Source organism: Neovison vison, chromosome 7 (assembly GCF_020171115.1).
Source record: "Neovison vison isolate M4711 chromosome 7, ASM_NN_V1, whole genome shotgun sequence".
NCBI classification, from domain to species: Eukaryota; Metazoa; Chordata; class Mammalia; order Carnivora; family Mustelidae; genus Neogale; species Neogale vison.
In genome coordinates this window covers 197,834,095-197,852,500 of record NC_058097.1, presented here as the reverse complement: position 1 = coordinate 197,852,500, position 18,406 = coordinate 197,834,095, and positions in this window count along the sequence as shown.

Here is an 18,406-nt window from a genome sequence, read left to right as displayed (position 1 = left end):
ACGCGCGCACACACACACACACACACACACACACTCACACACACACAGAATCTGGTTGGATAGCATTCATTGAGTCCTCACCTGAGTCCAAGCTTGGTGGCTCCACTGGGAACAAGAAACATACTTGACCTGTCCTGAACCAGGGGAGAGGCTCTGAGTACCCAGTTTTCCTTTTCCCCAGCCCACCCTCAAGACTGACCCACTATAAGATGAAGAGACACAGATTCACCTGATTTCCCCTCCCTCCTAACCTTCTCCCAATTAAAAAGGCAAGAAAATGGAACTTACCAGTTGGTCCCTAATGTCTATTTTGCATCATCTAAGAAGCCCTCAGGCAGATTAAGTCAGTCTTCATGGCCTGTTCAGGCACAGAACAGACGGATTGAAGAACTACCATATCAGGTTGAATAAATTCAGAGCAAATGAGCCAGTAAAGGGCAGTGGGTAGCCATATCTTATCCCTTCTGAAGAAAATCCCTGAATACACTGGGGATATTAGCTAGAAGATTAGCAGGCATGCATACACACACACACACACACACACACACACACACACACGAGTCACCTACATGCATTCAGTTGAGAGATGGAGGAATCAGATTTCTTCAGAACTTAGATTTGGAAAAGGCTCTACAGACATCTCATTTTACATCCTTGGCTAGGAAATAAATATTCACAGAGAAAAGAAGTGACTTGCCAAGGCCACAGTGCCACTTGGAGATAAAATTGGGACCAGGAGGCAGGATGCCTGATTCCTGGTTCAATGCCCTTTCTACAGCTACCTCCCTTGGTGGGTATTGTTACAGAAGCCCTGGGGCCAGGACACACTCTCTGCCTGTGCCCTCTTCTCTCACCAGCCCCATGGCACACCACACCTCATGGTCCACCACAGACATAGTGCCAGGCCTTCTGCCCTGCAGCAGCACAGACCTGGCCCTGAGCTGGCTTCTGTGGTGGCCCGGGTGAGCCCAGCCCTCCCTTCCAAGGAGGCATGAGCAGCAGGGCTGACCAACAAGAGAGCTACCAGAAGCCAGCCCAGAGCCATTGTCAGCTTCATCACTGGGTGGGTGGCAGTTTCTCCAGGCGTCACAGGGCAGATGCAAGAGGACACTGAACAGGAAATGTAGACTCAGACTGAGTTAAACTCAAGTAGGCAGAGAGGCAGGCGGCGAGAGAGAAGGAGGAAGCAGGAAGCAGGCTCCCTGCTGAGCAGAGAGCCCAATTCGGGGCTCCATCCCAGGACTCTGGGATCATGACCTGAGCCGAAGGCAGAGGCTTTAACCCACTGAGCCACCCAGGCGCCCCCTGAGTTAAACTCTTAGAGCTTCCCTGGGGCTCCTCACAGAGGAGCAGGGGAAGGGACCTTCCCTGAGTGAGGCTGGCAGCCAAGTCCTATTCCTGTTTCTATGAAGAACCTGAGTGTGTGTGTGTGTGTGTGTGTTTCTTGGTATGTCTGTGTATGAACCCGTGTGTTTGTGTCTACATGTGTGTTTGCAAGTATCTGTGCATGTCTGTGTCTGAGTGTGTGTGCGTGTGTGGGAAGGGGACGCTCACAGGTGCTCAGCAAGCAGATAGGTCCAGGAAGATCGATGTGATGGGGCACACTGTAATTAGATGGTGAGCCTTGGGGGAGATTGGTCAAGGGTGGTAACCACAGCGAGCCATGTGCTCATGGGCTGATTCAAGATTTCTGGGTTTTTCTCAGCCTCAGGCCTAAGTTCTGAAGCTGAGACCCTCAGCAAATCAGACCCTCCAAGCCAAGTCACTGTCCGATGTGGATGGGGAAACAAGGTACAGCTTGTCAGAAGCTGAGGCCCCAAGGTACCAGAAAACAAAAAATGGTGGGAAATAAATGCTAGAAACAACACACCTCCTTGGGTCTGACTGCCAAGAGCCCTGTGATTCTGTGGAAGAGGTCAGTCAGTGTGACCCTGCTGAGGGATCTCTGGGCCAGCGTTGATTTCTGTGTGAGTCCAGTGTTCTTGAGCAAGATTTCATCATAGGGCCAAGCTCAAGGGGCCAGCCTGCTCCCCATGGCCCATACTCAAGAGGGTTTGACACAGATGCTGCTCTCCTGCTTCTCTAAACAGCCTCCTCCTGGTTCCTGTGGTCCAGGATGCATGGCCAGCACAAAGGGACTTCATTGCCTCATGTTGGTTCAGAGTCCAGGGGCAGCAGGGCCCAGTTTTCTCCCTGTCTCTCCATGTCTCTGCTCTGCTTTCTTGCCATTGCCTGGTTGTCCCACAACGTCTCCTGTTCTCCCACGATGACCCTGCAGCTCCTTCACATCTGGCAGTGTTTTGTCCAAGAAGAAAGTCTTTCCCAGAGCTGAAACAAAATGTTACAAGTGAGTCCCATAGACTTCAGCATGCATGGTGCCAACTGACAATATGATGCTCGAATTGGCCAGGTCTGGGCCAGGTGCCTCTGCCCGCCTTCCCCTCCCCTCCTGGAAGCCAGTGCTGGGACTGAGGCAGCAGTGGGTGGGGCAGAGGTGCAGATCCCCACAGGAAACAAAAATGGCGGGACCTATCTCAACGCAACAGCATCTCTGGATGTCCTCCTGCCTCGTGTCCTAACCCACTCTGATACTGTGCCTGTATTCTTTGATTCACCCTACAGGATTAATCGAGAACTTTCCTTGGGCTGCCCCCAGGAGGGGGTCCTACGGATACAGAGATGAATGAAGCAGACCTGATCTCTAGTTTGATACAACTTATGCTTCTGGAGATCACCTCTCATCTGGGCACCCCCTTTTTCCAGAACCTATACAAGTATTTGATGCCTTTATTCATCAAACCCGAATACCTCTCCCTGGCCTTCAGACCACCATAAGTCATGGATAATACAAGTGGCCACACTGCCCACTCTCTTCAGTCCCTCAGGTGATCTACTCTCCTCACTCCCTACCACTTGCTATGCCCATGCTTATCCCACACACCCACCCCAAATGCCCTCATCCTTGTTGCTGCCACCAACGCTCCTGTTCCAGTAACTTGGCCAATATGGTACACCATAGTGAGTAGGAGCCTGGGTTTCAGAGTTGGCCAGCTGCTGTTCAAATCAGCCTATACACGCTATTTGACGTTGACGTGTTATCCAACTTTTCTGAGCCTCAGTTTCTTCACCTCTAAAATAGAGATGATTACGGGACACCTGGGTGGCTCAGTTGGTTAAGCAGTTGCCTTCGGCTCAGGTCATGATCCCAGCATCCTGGGATCGAGTCCCACATCGGGCTCCTTGCTCGGCAGAGAGCCTGCTTCTCCCTCTGCCTCTGCCTGCCATTCTGTCCGCCTGTGCTCGCTCTCTCTCCCTCTCTCTCTGACAAATAAATAAATAAAATCTTTAAAACAAAATAGAGATGATTATACCAGAATCCCCCTCAGAGGAGCAAATGTGATGATAGGGTGTGTTATGGGCTGAATTGTGTCCCCTCAAAAATAGATGGAGTCTTGGGGTGCCTGGATGGCTCAGTCGGATAAGCATCCAACTCTTGATCTTGCTTGGCTCAGGCCTTGATCTCATGGTCATAAGTTCAAGCCCACTTTAAAAAAAAAAAAAAAAGGTGGGATGCCTGGGTGGCTCAGTGGGTTAGGACTCTGTCTCCGGCTCAGGTCATGATCTCAGGGTCCTGGGATCGAGTTCCACATTGGGCTCTCTGCTCAGTGAGGAGCCTGCTTCCACTCTCTCTCTGCCCATCTCTCTGCCTACTTAAGATCCCTCTCTCTCGGGGGGACAAGATGGCGGGGTACTAGGAAGAGGCGTCTTTTCAGCTGGTACCCCAAAGTGAGCTGATTACCTACCAAAGAACTCTGATCACCCATGAAATCAGCCTGAGATCAGAATTATACACGTCTGGATCTCTACAGGGGCAGAAGACGCCAGTGAGCAGGTAAAGCGGAATGGGAACAGCGGACTGATATCGGAAGATAAACAAAAGGGGGAGGGAGCCACCAGAGGCGACAGGTGCAAAAGTAATACCCCGATACGAGCGAGAGTGCCCTGCGTCTGGGGACCAGCATTAACTCGGAGACTGGTTGAAAGCACTCCAAAAGAGCAAAGGATCGCGGGGGCAAATTGTGGGAATCGGGGCGGCTAGGGACAGGGGCTTGAGTCCCCGGTCCCAGACGGCCTCCCCGGCGCGGAGGCAGAGAGAGTGCGGCGGAGAAACCGGCTCCTGGTCCCTAAGCCGCCAGCGTGCCCCAGAGCGCGGGGTTCCGGCTCCTGTGAGGGGATGGGAGCCCCGCCGGTCTGCAGAACGCGCGCTAGCCCTACCACAAAGCTTGAGATGCGCGTGCACGTCGCTCCAGCTCTCCTGGGTTTCTAAGGCCCTGGGGCGCTTCTTGACCCGGGCCATTGTTTCAAAGTCTAAGCCGCGCGCCCGCGAAACTCTTCCCCGGACAGAGGCGCGCAAAAGCCCAGCCTGCGGCTTATGGACCAGCGCCCCGTTCTCAGTGCCCCAGACGCGCGCCCGACCCACAGCCGCCTCTGAAAAGAGGTGCGCGCAAGCCGGGCACTCCCAGCCCTGGCCAGCGGCAAAATCTCAGTGTGCGATCGCTGCTTGGAACCTCTCTGGCGGTCAGGAGCTCCCAGACAGCCGCCACTGCCTTGGCTTTGGGGACGAGCAAAAGATCCTGCGCCCCCAGGGTCTTTAACTTGGAACCTGCACTGCCAGCGTCCAAGGGGGAATTTATTCAGCTTCTGCACCCAGACTGAGGCTTCTGAGACGGAGATCAGGAAGTGTTCCAGGGTGCACCTTGACTGCACCAGAGTTGATACATCCAGCTACATCTGTTCAGTCTTCTCCCACCAAAATGACTAGGAGGAGGAATGCCCAACAGAAGAAAAATACAGAGGATGGACCTTCCGCAACAGAGCTAACGGCTATCAACATAGACAATATGTCGGAAAGAGAATTCAGGCTAACAATTATCCAGGCAATAGCTAGGTTGGAGAAAGCCATGGATGACCAAACAGAATTGATTAGAGCCGAACTGAAAGCGACCAGACAGGATGTTCACAATGTTAGGGCGGAGCTTAAAGCTACCAGGGAGGAGGTCCACAATGCTCTCAATGAGTTCCAATCCAATCTAAACTCTCTCAAAGCTAGGGTAACTGAGACAGAAGATAGAATTAGTGATCTGGAAGACAAACAGATAGAGAGAAAGGATCAGGAGGAAGCCTGGAACAAACAGCTTAGATCCCACGAAAGCAGAATTAGGGAAATAAGTGATGCCATGAAGCGTTCCAACGTCAGAATTATTGGAATTCCTGAAGGGGAGGAGAAAGAAAGAAGTCTAGAAGATGTCGTGGAACAAGTCCTTCATGAAAACTTTCCGAGTCTCGCGAATGAAACCAGCGTTCATGTACTAGAGGCTGAACGGTCTCCACCCAAGATTATACACTCCAAAAAAACATCACGACACCTGATAGTCAAATTGAGAAATTATAATTGTAGGTATAATCTCTTGAAAGCTGCCAGGGCAAAGAGGCTCCTTACTTACAGAGGGAAGCCCATCAGAATAACGTCAGACCTGTCCACAGAGACCTGGCAAGCCAGAAGAGGCTGGCAAGATATATTCAGGGCACTAAATGAGAAGAACATGCAGCCAAGAATACTTTATCCAGCAAGACTGACATTCAAAATGGATGGAGAGATAAAGAGTTTCCAAGACCGGCAAGACTTAAAAGACTATGCAACCACCAAGCCGATACTGCAGGAAATATTAAGGGGGGTTCTATAAAAGAGGAAAAATCCCAAGAATAGCATTGAACAGAAATATAGAGACAGTCTACAGAAAGAAAGACTTCAAAGGTAACTCGATGTCAATAAAAACGTATCTATCAATAATCACTCTCAATGTGAATGGCCTAAATGCACCCATAAAACGGCACAGGGTTGCAGATTGGATAAAACGACAGGACCCATCCATATGCTGTCTACAAGAGACCCATTTCGAACCTAAAGATACACGCAGACTGAAAGTGAAGGGGTGGAGAAGCATCTTTCATGCCAATGGGACTCAAAAGAAGGCTGGGGTAGCGATTCTCATATCAGATAAATTAGACTTCAAACTAAAGACTGTAGTCAGAGATACAGAAGGACACTACATAATCCTTAAAGGGACTATCCACCAAGATGATCTAACAATTGTAAATATCTATGCTCCCAATATGGGAGCAGCCAATTACTTAAGAAAACTGTTAATCAAGATAAAGAGTCATATTGATATGAATACACTAATCGTAGGTGATCTTAACACGCCTCTTTCAGAATTAGACAGATCATCGAAGCAGAAAATCAATAAAGGAACAAGAGCATTGAACGACACATTGGACCAGATGGACCTCATAGATATATACAGAACATTCCACCCTAAAACAGCAGAATACTCATTCTTCTCAAGTGCACACGGAACCTTCTCCAGAATAGACCACATACTGGGTCACAAATCAGGACTCAGCCGATACCAAAAGACTGAGATTATTCCCTGCATATTCTCAGATCACAATGCTTTGAAACTGGAGCTCAATCACAAGGAAAAGTTCGGAAGGAACTCAAACACCTGGAAGCTAAAGACCACCTTGCTTAAGAATGCTTGGATCAACCAGGAGATCAAAGAAGAACTGAAACAATTCATGGAAACCAATGAGAATGAAGACACTTCGGTCCAAAACCTATGGGATACAGCAAAGGCGGTCCTAAGGGGAAAATATATAGCCATCCAAGCCTTGCTCAAAAAAATTGAAAAATCCAGAACACACCAGCTGTCTCTACACCTTAAAGAACTGGAGGATCAACAACAAATCAAACCAACTCCACACATAAGAAGGGAAATCATCAAGATTAGAGCTGAGATCAATGAGGGAGAAACCAGAGATACAGTAGAACGTATCAATGAAACTAGAAGCTGGTTTTTTGAAAGAATCAATAAGATCGATAAGCCACTGGCTACACTAATCCAAAAGAAAAGAGAGAAATCCCAAATTCATAAAATTATGAATGAAAGGGGAGAGATCACAACTAACACCAAGGAAGTAGAAACAATCATCAGAAGTTACTACGAACAGTTATATGCCAATAAGCTTAGCAACCTAGATGAAATGGATGCATTCCTGGAAAAATATAAACTACCAAAATTGAACCAGGAAGAAATCGACAACCTGAATAGACCGATATCTAATAACGAGATTGAAGCAGTGATCAAAAATCTCCCAAAAAACAAGAGCCCAGGACCTGACGGATTCCCTGGGGAATTCTACCAAACCTTCCAAGAAGAAATAACACCTATTCTCCTGAAGCTGTTTCAAAAAATTGAAGCAGAAGGAAAACTTCCAGACTCTTTCTATGAAGCCAGCATTACCCTGATCCCCAAACCAGGCAAGGACCATACCAAAAAGGAGAATTTCAGACCAATATCACTGATGAATATGGATGCTAAGATTCTCAACAAGATCCTAGCCAACAGGATCCAACAACACATTAAAAAGATTATCCACCATGATCAGGTGGGATTCATCCCTGGGCTACAAGGATGGTTCAACATTCGTAAATCAATCAATGTGATACAACAAATTAATATGAGAAGAGAGAAGAACCACATGGTCCTCTCAATTGATGCAGAAAAAGCATTTGACAAAATCCAACATCCGTTCCTGATTAAAACGCTTCAAAGTATAGGGATAGAGGGAACATTCCTGAACCTCATCAAATCTATCTATGAAAGACCCACAGCAAATATCATCCTCAATGGGAAAAAGCTTGCAGCCTTCCCGTTGAGATCAGGAACAAGACAAGGATGCCCACTTTCACCACTCTTGTTCAACATAGTATTAGAAGTCCTAGCAACAGCAATCAGACAACAGAGAGAAATAAAAGGTATCCAAATTGGTAATGAAGAAGTCAAACTCTCTCTCTTCGCAGATGACATGATTCTTTATATGGAAAACCCAAAAGACTCCACCCCCAAACTACTAGAACTCATACAGCAATTCAGCAGCGTGGCAGGATACAAAGTCAATGTGCAGAAATCAGTGGCTTTCTTATACACTAACAAGGAAAATACAGAAAGGGAAATTAGAGAATCGATTCCATTTACTATAGCACCAAGAACCATAAGATACCTGGGAATAAACCTAACTAAAGAGGTAAAGGATCTATACTTGAGGAACTATAGAACACTCATGAAAGAAATTGAAGAAGACACAAAAAGATGGAAGACCATTCCATGCTCTTGGATCGGAAGAATAAACATCGTTAAAATGTCTATACTGCCTAGAGCAATCTATACTTTTAATGCCATTCCGATCAAAATTCCACCGGCATTCTTCAAAGAGCTGGAGCAAATAATCCAAAAATTTGTATGGAATCAGAAGAGACCCCGAATCGCTAAGGAAACGTTGAAAAACAAAAATAAAGCTGGCGGCATCACCTTACCTGATTTCAAGCTTTATTACAAAGCTGTGATCACCAAGACAGCATGGTACTGGCATAAAAACAGACACATAGACCAGTGGAACAGAGTAGAGAGCCCTGATATGGACCCTCAACTCTATGGTCAATTAATCTTCGACAAAACAGGAAAAAATATACAGTGGAAAAAAGACAGTCTCTTCAATAAATGGTGCTGGGAAAGCTGGACAGCTATATGTAGAAGAATGAAACTCGACCATTCTCTTACACCGTACACAAAGATCAACTCAAAATGGATAAAAGACCTCAACGTGAGACAGGAATCTATCAGAATCTTAGAGGAGAACATAGGCAGTAATCTCTTCGATATCAGCCACAGCAACTTCTTTCAAGATACGTCTCCAAAGGCAAAGGAAACAAAAGCGAAAATAGACTTCTGGGACTTCATCAAAATCAAAAGCTTCTGCACAGCAAAGGAAACAGTCAAAAAAACAAAGAGGCAACCCACGGAATGGGAGAAGATATTTGCAAATGACAGTACAGACAAAAGGTTGATATCCAGGATCTATAATGAACTCCTCAAACTCAACCCACACGAAACAGACAAACACATCAAAAAATGGGCAGAAGATATGAACAGACACTTCTCCAATCAAGAAATACAAATGGCTATCAGACACATGAAAAAATGCTCATCATCATTAGCCCTCAGGGAGATTCAAATTAAAACCACATTGAGATATCACCTTACACCAGTTAGAATGGCCAAAATTAACAAAACAGGAAACAACATGTGTTGGAGAGGATGTGGAGAAAGGGGAACCCTCTTACACTGTTGGTGGGAATGCAAGTTGGTGCAGCCTCTTTGGAGAACAGTGTGGAGATTCCTCAAGAAATTAAAAATAGAGCTTCCCTATGACCCTGCAATTGCACTCCTGGGTATTTACCCCAAAGATACAGATGTCGTGAAAAGAAGGGCCATCTGTACCCCAATGTTTATAGCAGCAATGGCCACAGTCGCCAAACTATGGAAAGAACCAAGATGCCCTTCAACGGATGAATGGATAAGGAAGATGTGGTCCATATACACTATGGAGTATTATGCCTCCATCAGAAAGGACGAATATCCAACTTTTGTAGCAACATGGACGGGACTGGAAGAGATTATGCTGAGTGAAATCAGTCAAGCAGAGAGAGTCAATTATCATATGGTTTCACTCATTTGTGGAGCATAACCAATAGCATGGAGGACAAGGGGCGTTAGAGAGTAGTAGGGAATTTGGGTAAATTGGAAGGGGAGGTGAACCATGAGAGACTATGGACTCTGAAAAACAGTCTGAGGGGTCTGAAGTGGCGGGGGGGGTGGGAGGTTGGGGTACCAGGTGGTGGGTATTATAGAGGGCACAGCTTGCATGGAGCACTGGGTGTGGTGAAAAAATAATGAATACTGTTTTTCTGAAAATAAATAAATTGGGAAAAAAAAAAAAAGATCCCTCTCTCTCTGTCAAATAAATAAATAAAAATCTTTTAATTAAAAAAAAGAAAGAAAAAAAGGCGATGGAGTCCTAACCTCCTGGTCCCTCAGAATGTGACCTTATTTTGGTAATAGGGTCTCTATAGAGGTAATCAATAATGACCTTTGTAGAGGTCATAGGACATTAGGATGGGTCCTAATCCATATAACTCGTGTCTTTAAAAGGAGAAAATGTTGGACAGACACACATACACACACACACAAGGGGAAACTCATGGGAACTGAAAGCAGATATTGCAATGAAGCAGCACAAGCTTAGGATTCTCAGCAAGCTACCAGAAGCTGGGAAAGAGGCACAAAGCAGATTCCCTCTCACAGCCTCTGAAGGAATCAGCTGTACTGACCCCTTGATTTCAGACTTCTGGCCTCTAGAATGAGGAGACAAGACATTTCTGCTGTTTAAGCCACCCAGGTAATAGTACTTTGTTATGGCAGCCCTGAATCACCAGCCTCGACAATGATTTCTTGGATCTGACTCCAAAAACAAAGGCAACAAAAGCAAAAATAAACAGGTGGGACCATACCAAACTAAAAACTTCTCCATAACACAGGAAATCATTTACAAAATGGAAGGCAACCGGGGCGCCTGGGTGGCTCAGTGGGTTAAGCCGCTGCCTTCGGCTCAGGTCATGATCTCAGGGTCCTGGGATCGAGTCCCGCATCGGGCTCTCTGCTCAGCAGGGAGCCTGCTTCCCTCTCTCTCTCTCTCTGCCTGCCTCTCCGTCTACTTGTGATTTCTCTCTGTCAAATAAATAAATAAAATCTTAAAAAAAAAAAAAAAAGGAAGGCAACCTACTGAATGGGAGAAAATATTTACAAATCACATATCTGATAAGAGATTTCCTATCTAGGATATACAACAAACTCCTATAGCTTGGTGGCAATAATAATAATAATAATAATAATAAAGTAATTCCTTTAGAAATGGGCAAAAAAACTGAACAGACATTTTTTTTTCCTTGAAGAAGACATACAGGTGACCAAAAAGATGAAAAGATACTCAACATCACTGGTCACCGGGGATATGCTCATCAAAACCACAATGATTTATCACCTCACACCTATTAGGATGGTTATCATCAAAAAGGTAAAAAACAACAAGTGTTGGTGAGGATGTAGAGAGAAGGGGACTCTTGTGCACTGTTGGTAAGAATGTATATTGGTGCTGTGGAAAACAGTATGGAATTCCTCAGAATGTTACAGGTATAGCCGCCATGTGATACAGTGATCCCACTTATGGTTATTTATACAAGGCAAATGAAAGCACTAACTTGAAAAGATTATCTATATCCTTATGTTCATTGCAGGATTATTTACAGTTGTCAGGATATAGAGCCACCTAAGGGTCCATTGATGGATGAATGGATAAAGAACTTGTGAGAGGTCTCTTTCTCTTTCTCTCTCTCTATCTGTTCCAGATAAATATATAAATTGGAATATTACTCAGCCATAAAAAAGAATGAAATCGTGCCATCTGCAACAACATGGGTGGATCTTAAGGGCATTATGCTAAGTGAAATAAGTCATAAGTCAGACAGAAAAAGACAAATATTGTATGATTTCACTTACCTGTGAATCAGAAGAAAAAAAAAAACCACTCCTAAGATACAGAGAACAGGTTGGTAGAGGCAAAGGTGGGGGAGGTTGAAGGAAAAGTTGAAGGGGATCCAAAGGTACAAACTTCCAGTTATAAAATAAATAAGTCATGGGGAAATAGCATACAGCATGGTAAATCTAGCTAGTAGTACTGTATCGCATATTTGAAAAATTGCTAAGAAAATAGACCTTAAAAGTTCTCGCCACAAGAAAAGAAGTTTTCTCTGTATGGTGACTTATTAACCGGATTGTGGTGGTCATTTTGCAATATGTACACATATGGAATCATTAGGTTGTCCACCTGGAACTAATATCATGTGAAATGTCAATTATACCTCAATAAAAAGATGAAATACTAACACATGTTATGCTATGACATGGATGAGCCTGGAAAACATGCCAAGTGAAAGAAGTCGGATACAAGAGACCACATTGGGCCTGATTCCACTTATATGAAATATCCAGAATAGGAGACTTCATAGAGACAGAAAGCAAGGGAGTGGTTGCTAGAGCTTGAGGGGAGAGGGATTCAGGTATGAGGTTTCTTTTTTGGGGCAACAAAAATATTCTGAAACCAGAGATAGGTGATGGTTGCACAGCATTATTTTTTCAATTTTTTAATTTTTTATTAACATATAATGTATTAGTAGCCCTAGGTGCACAGCATTTTGAATTCACTAAATGTCACTGAATTTTACAGTTTAAGTGGCTGAATGGTGGGCCACCTGGCTGGCTCAGTAAGTAGAGCATGGGACACTTGATCTCAGGATCGTGAGCTCAAGGTCCTCACTGGGCATAGAGCTTACTTTTTTAAAAATGGGTGAATTATGTGGTACATGATTTGTATTCCCCAAAAGCTGTTTAGAAAGAAAGAAGGAATTCCTAAAGAAGGGGAAGGATTAGATTTACTACACACCAGAACAAGTGAGGCTGGGTTAGGGATTTCATGGGCTCCAGATTCTCATGCTCATGGCCACCATGAATAATCATGATTGCTCGGGAATCTTCTTGTCATTCCCTCAAAATTGAAAGTCTTGGACAAGAGCATGCCCTTGGCAAACCTAGGCCACCTGCCTCGTGTCTAACTAAGCACTCTATGCCAGAGAGCAGAAAACACGACCCTGTCACTTCTCAAGCTTCCAAAAGGGGAGGGGGAGTGGGTCTTGTCACCCCCCTTTGTTCAGATTCCTATCAAATAGGAAGGGGCCAGATGCTGAGCAGCCAAAAAGTGACAATTGTTGACTGCTTATGGATGGCTTTTCTGAGACCCTGGAAGTACCCCCAAACCAGAAAGCAGGAGCCCCCATTCCTCAGATTCCAGATCCATAAACACAGAATAAGCAAAGTCCTTGATGCTGAGTTCTACAGGAAGCATGGTGATGGGATTTCACTTAATTCTCGCTGTGAGAGCGCTATTCTTACATTCATCTGACAGATAAAGCTCACAGAGGTTGCTTGGAGGGTAAGGAAGCACTTCTATATCCCTCACCCAATCTGCTGTGCAGGTCAGAACCCCTGTACACCCGCATGCTGCTCCCCACCTCACCTACCTGACCCACTCCGATGCATTCTTCAAGCTTCAGCTCAAGGAACCCCCGCAAAGCATGCCTTGATTTACCCAGGTAGTTTGCGGGGGTAGGGGGGAGTAGGACACAGCGGGTAGGACTGGCCAACCTCACCTTTGTGTCCTCACTGAAACCTATAACTTGCCCAGGGCGTTGTACACACTATGTGACCTTGAACAAGCGACGAACGTTTTCAGTCTCACTTTCCGTGAGCTTAAGAGGAAGATGAAAATAATACCTGCCCCCAACTTGGGGAGCAGATGTGTTTGAAGAACATAGCCAAGTCCAAGCACCTTGCACTTTGCCTCACACACAGTAGGGGCTTTATTATCCACACTCCTACATTATTCCCCAGGAGGAGTTAGGTGAGACTGGATGAAAACCCCATGTCCTTGGCCCCGACAGAGTGAGTTTACTGGATGAGTTACTGCCATGTTGTGTTCTCCACCCGAGTCTCTCTTCTTGGTCTATTGCAGCAAAATGCGACACAGCTGGTGAAGGGGCTTCAAGCCCCTGGCACCCAGTCCTAAGGACAGCAACTCCGCAGAAAATGCACCTCCCAGTGGAGCTCCTAAGGCTGGTCCTGAGTGGGGACACAGTCCTGCTCCCTCAAGGGCCACCATCTTCTCCTGGACACACTTCACTGCCCCCTTTTCTCGGCTCCTCTCAATAAAAACACTGCAACTGCTTTCTTGGCAAGGCTCTTCCCCGCTGGGTTCTCCTACAGAGGTGGAGCCAGTGAGGGCTGGGTGCTGTGGGTGGAAGAGGGTGGCGTGGCGGCTGAAATAATCAGGGGTACCGGGGTAAGAGGGAGAGGACTGGGAGCCACACAAGTTGTCCATCCAGGGAAGATGGTGGGCACCTAGATCAAGCCGGGGCTGCCCACGTGGCTATTAAACTGGGTCCTTTTTAGCCCTGAGGGGATCTCTGATGAAATGTTGACCGAATGAAGCTACCGTCACTGCCCGAGCTTGTAACTCCCTGCATCTCCTCAAACCTCGGTCTCTCGGCCACAGCATCTGCGGTCCACTTTAATCCAGTGGCATCATAAACATGCAAATAACATCATGACTGTCCCCGGGGCAACAGCCTTCCAAGCTGAAGTCTGTTTTCCTGCATTCCTTCAGAACTGACTGAACCTTCAGCCCTTGCTGCTACCCCAGCACCTCATGGGGCTTCTGAGTTTGAGCAGCTAGCGGAGCCCTCACAGGTGATCCTATGCTTGGTTCGTTAGAGTCCCAGGGATCCCAGGTGCACATGTGATAAGAGCCCCTCAGAGGCCCCTGCCTCTGCTACTCTCAAGTTGCAATTCAGAGACAAGTACAGTCCTCAAGTTCAGATCAGTGGAACTATACGGAGTCCGGAAGCAGAACTACACGCAGCTGTGGGGAGTGGTATGTTTAGGCTTATGATCTATCATGAATTAAATCTGATATATGGTGTGAGGAAGGGTTGCAGATTCTTTTAACATATCCAAATGCTCCAACACAATTTGTGAAAAGATTTTCCTTCTCACACGGAATTGCCTTTCCATTTTTGTCAAAAACCAAGTGATCCCATGTGTGTAGTTCTGTTTCTGGACTCCGTATTGTTCCACTGATTTGTCTATCCTTACACCAACACCAATACCGTTCTTACCACTGTAACTGTATAGTGAGTCTCGAAGGTATGTACGTAATACCTCCAAATTTGTTCTTCCTTTTCAAAGATGTTTTGGCTATTGTAGGTCCTTTGCAATTAAATATACATTTTGAAACTGAATTTATCATAAACTTCTGCCCCCCCAAAAAATCCTATTTGGGCTTTGAGATTGCATTGCATTAAATTTATAGGTCAAATTGGAGGAAATTGACATCTTAAGAAAATTGCTTCCAATTCACAAACATAATGTATGTCCCATTTAGGTCTCCATTAACTGCTCTCAGGAAAGTTTAATGTTTTAATGTATAGGTCTTTCACATCTCTTGTCATATTTATTCCTAAGATTTTGATAATTTCTGGCATTGTCATAAATTGCAATGTTTCTTAATATTGATTTCTGATTTTGCAAGGTAAGTATATAGAAATGCATGTGATTAAGTGATTTAGTAAATGTTTTGAACATTATCATCAATTTTGTTTTATATTACAAAACAATATTTGCAAAAATACTATTACATAGAGGCACCTGGGTGGTTCAGTGGGTTAAGCCTCTGTCTTTGGCTTAGGTTATGGTCTCAGGGTCCTGGGATCCAGCCCAGCATAGGGCCCACTGCTTAGCAGGGAGCCTGCTTTTCCTCTCTCTCTCTGCCTGCCTCTCTGCCTACTTGTGATGTCTCTCTTTCTGTCAAATAAATAAATAAAATCTTTTTAAAAAAATACTATTACATACCTTAAATGGAAAAAAGTTTCACAATGGACTCACCGTACTTATTTTATATATTTTTTTTCCTTTTCAGATATCTAGGGTAAATATTCATGATATTTCATTATTACACTTGGCTTATCTGACCTTACACTGAATGGGCCGTATGAACTATTTCCAATTAAAATGTTGAACTTAAAAGAAATACATGCGGGGTGCCTGAGTGGCTCAGTGGGTTAAAGCCTCTGCCTTCTGCTCAGGTCATGATCCCAGAGTCCTGGGATTGAGCCCTGCATTGGGCTCTCTGCTCAGCAGGGAGCCTGCTTCCCCCTCTCTCTCTGCCTGCTTCTCTGCCTACTTGTGATCTCTGTCAAATAAATAAATAAAATCTTTTTAAAAAAATACATGTGATTTTTCATATTAATTTTGTATCCTACAACCATGCTAAACTCACTTATTAATCCTGGTAGACACTACCAGATTTTCCACAAGTCATCTCTGAATATAGTTGTAACACTTCCTCTCTCCTGTCTCTTTTTCTGTCCTATTGCACTGGCTAGAACCTCCAGTAAAATGTTCAGAAGTAATGACAGTGGACATCTTTGCACTGGACCTGTTAGGAAGACATTGACCGTGATGTGATGCTGGAGAATTTTTTTTTTTTGGTAGATGTGGTTTATCAAACTGAGGAAGTTCCTTCTAGATTCTTACTTGCTGTTTTAATTCATTCACTCATTTATTTTTTGAGATACTTGAAGTCATATTATTGACTATACCTTCAGCTTGGGCACAGAATTGATTAGAATACCAAAAAAGTTTGTAATTTGCTTAGAGCTTTTATCACAAATTAGCACTGAATTGTCAGATGCACTCTCTGCATCTATTATTAATCACACAATTTTCCTCCTGTATTTATATGACAAATTACATTAGTTGGCTTTCAAATGGTAAGACTACTTTGCATTCTTGGGAAAAACCCTGTTTGTTTAATTTGTATTATTGTCTTTATAGAACTTGTATTTAATTTGCTACAATTTTGTTGAGAATTTTTGTGTTGAGGTTTATGAGGGATAGGTGTCTAATTTTCCCTTCTTGCAGAGTCTATTTGGTTTTGGGATCAGGGCAATGTTGGCCTCATTGATGGAGGGAGAAAGTATTCTTTCCTCTTTAATTTCCTGAAAGAGGTTATGTAGAATTGGTATTATGTCTTTCTTGAATATGTGGCTGCATTTACCACTAAAGTGACCTAGGCTAGAGTATTCTTTGTGAGATTTTATTTTTTAAGATTTTATTTATTAGAGAGAGAGAACATGAGCTGGGGTGGGGGTGATAAAGGGGAAGCAGACCCCGCCCCCCCCAGCAGGGAGCCCAACATGGGGCTGGAGCCCAGGACCCCAGACTCATGGCAAAGGCAGACGCTCAACCAACTAAGCCACCCAGAACCCCCCCTTTGTGAGATTTTAAATTCAATTTCTTGAATTTTAAATTGATATTTTAAATTCAAATTCTTTAAATCAAGTTTCTTCTTACAAGTTCAATTTCTTTCATAAATAGGGCTATTTAGGTTTCTATTTCTTCTTGAGTGAACTAAAATAATTTAGATCTTCCAAGGAATTTGTGTTCATCTAAATTGTCCAATTTATTACAAATTGCTTGTAACATTCTGTTGTTTTACTATCTATAGACTCTATACTGGTTTGTACCTCTTTCATTCCTGACAATGGCCATTTGATTCTTCTTTTTCTCCTGATCAATCTAGTTGGAGGTTTATGATTTTTTTTTTTTTTTGAGCTTCTCAAAGACTCAGCTTTTGGTCTAGTTAAATTTTCTCCATTATCTTTCTTTCTCCAGTGCCATAGATTTCTGTTCTACCCTTGTTCTGTCCCTTCTTTTGCTTTTACTTTCATTTGGTCTTCTTCCTCTATTTTTTTTTTCCAAATATTTAATTTATTTATTTGGCAGGTAGCGAGAGGGAATACAAGCATGGGGAGTGGGAGAGGGAGAAGCAGCCTTCCCGCTGAGCAGGGACCCTGACACAGGGCTTGATCTCAGGACCCAGAGACCCTGATCATGACCCGAGCAAAAGGCAGACGCCTAATCACTGAGCCACCCAGGTGCCCTTCTTTTTCTAATTTGTGGCAGCTGAAGTTATTGATTCAACACCTTTTATCTAACAGACATTTAGTACTATAAATGTCCCCCCACATACTGCTTTGGTTGCATCACAAAATACAAGGTCAACACACAAAAATCAATTGTATTTCTATATACAGGAATGAACAACTGGTAACAAAAATTAGAAAAACAATACCATTTACTGTAGCTCCAAGAAAATAAAACACTAAGCTGTAAGTTCAACAAAACTTGTATAGTATGCTGAGACCACGAACCACAGACGGAAGCCCCAGATGCAAATAAACAGAGAGACAAGACACGTGACAGTTTAGAATACTCACTATCATATGTGAATTCTCCCCAAATTTATCTATAGATTTAATGTAATTCCAATCAAAGTCCTAGCAGGGCTTTTGTATAAATAGGCTCATTCTAAAATTTAGATGGAGAGGCAAAATTGATGGACAAGTCTAAGTAATTTTGAAAAGGCAGAATAAAGTTAGAGGAGTCACACTAACAGATTTTTAAGATGGATACAAGCTACTGTAACTTTGATGTGGTACTGGTAATAGGAGAGACTCACAGATCAGTGGAAGAGAACACAAAGTCCAGACATAGACCCATACAAAAACGGCTAACGGACTCTTGACAAAGATGCAAAAGAAATTCAGAGGAAAACAAAGTCTTTTCAACAAATGGTCCTGGAACCACTGAACATATAACCATATGCCCCCAAAACCAAATACACCAAAAACATAATCCTCACGCTTCAAAAAAAATTAACTCAAAGTAGATCATAAACCTAAATGTAATATTAATAGAACTATAAAACATGTAGA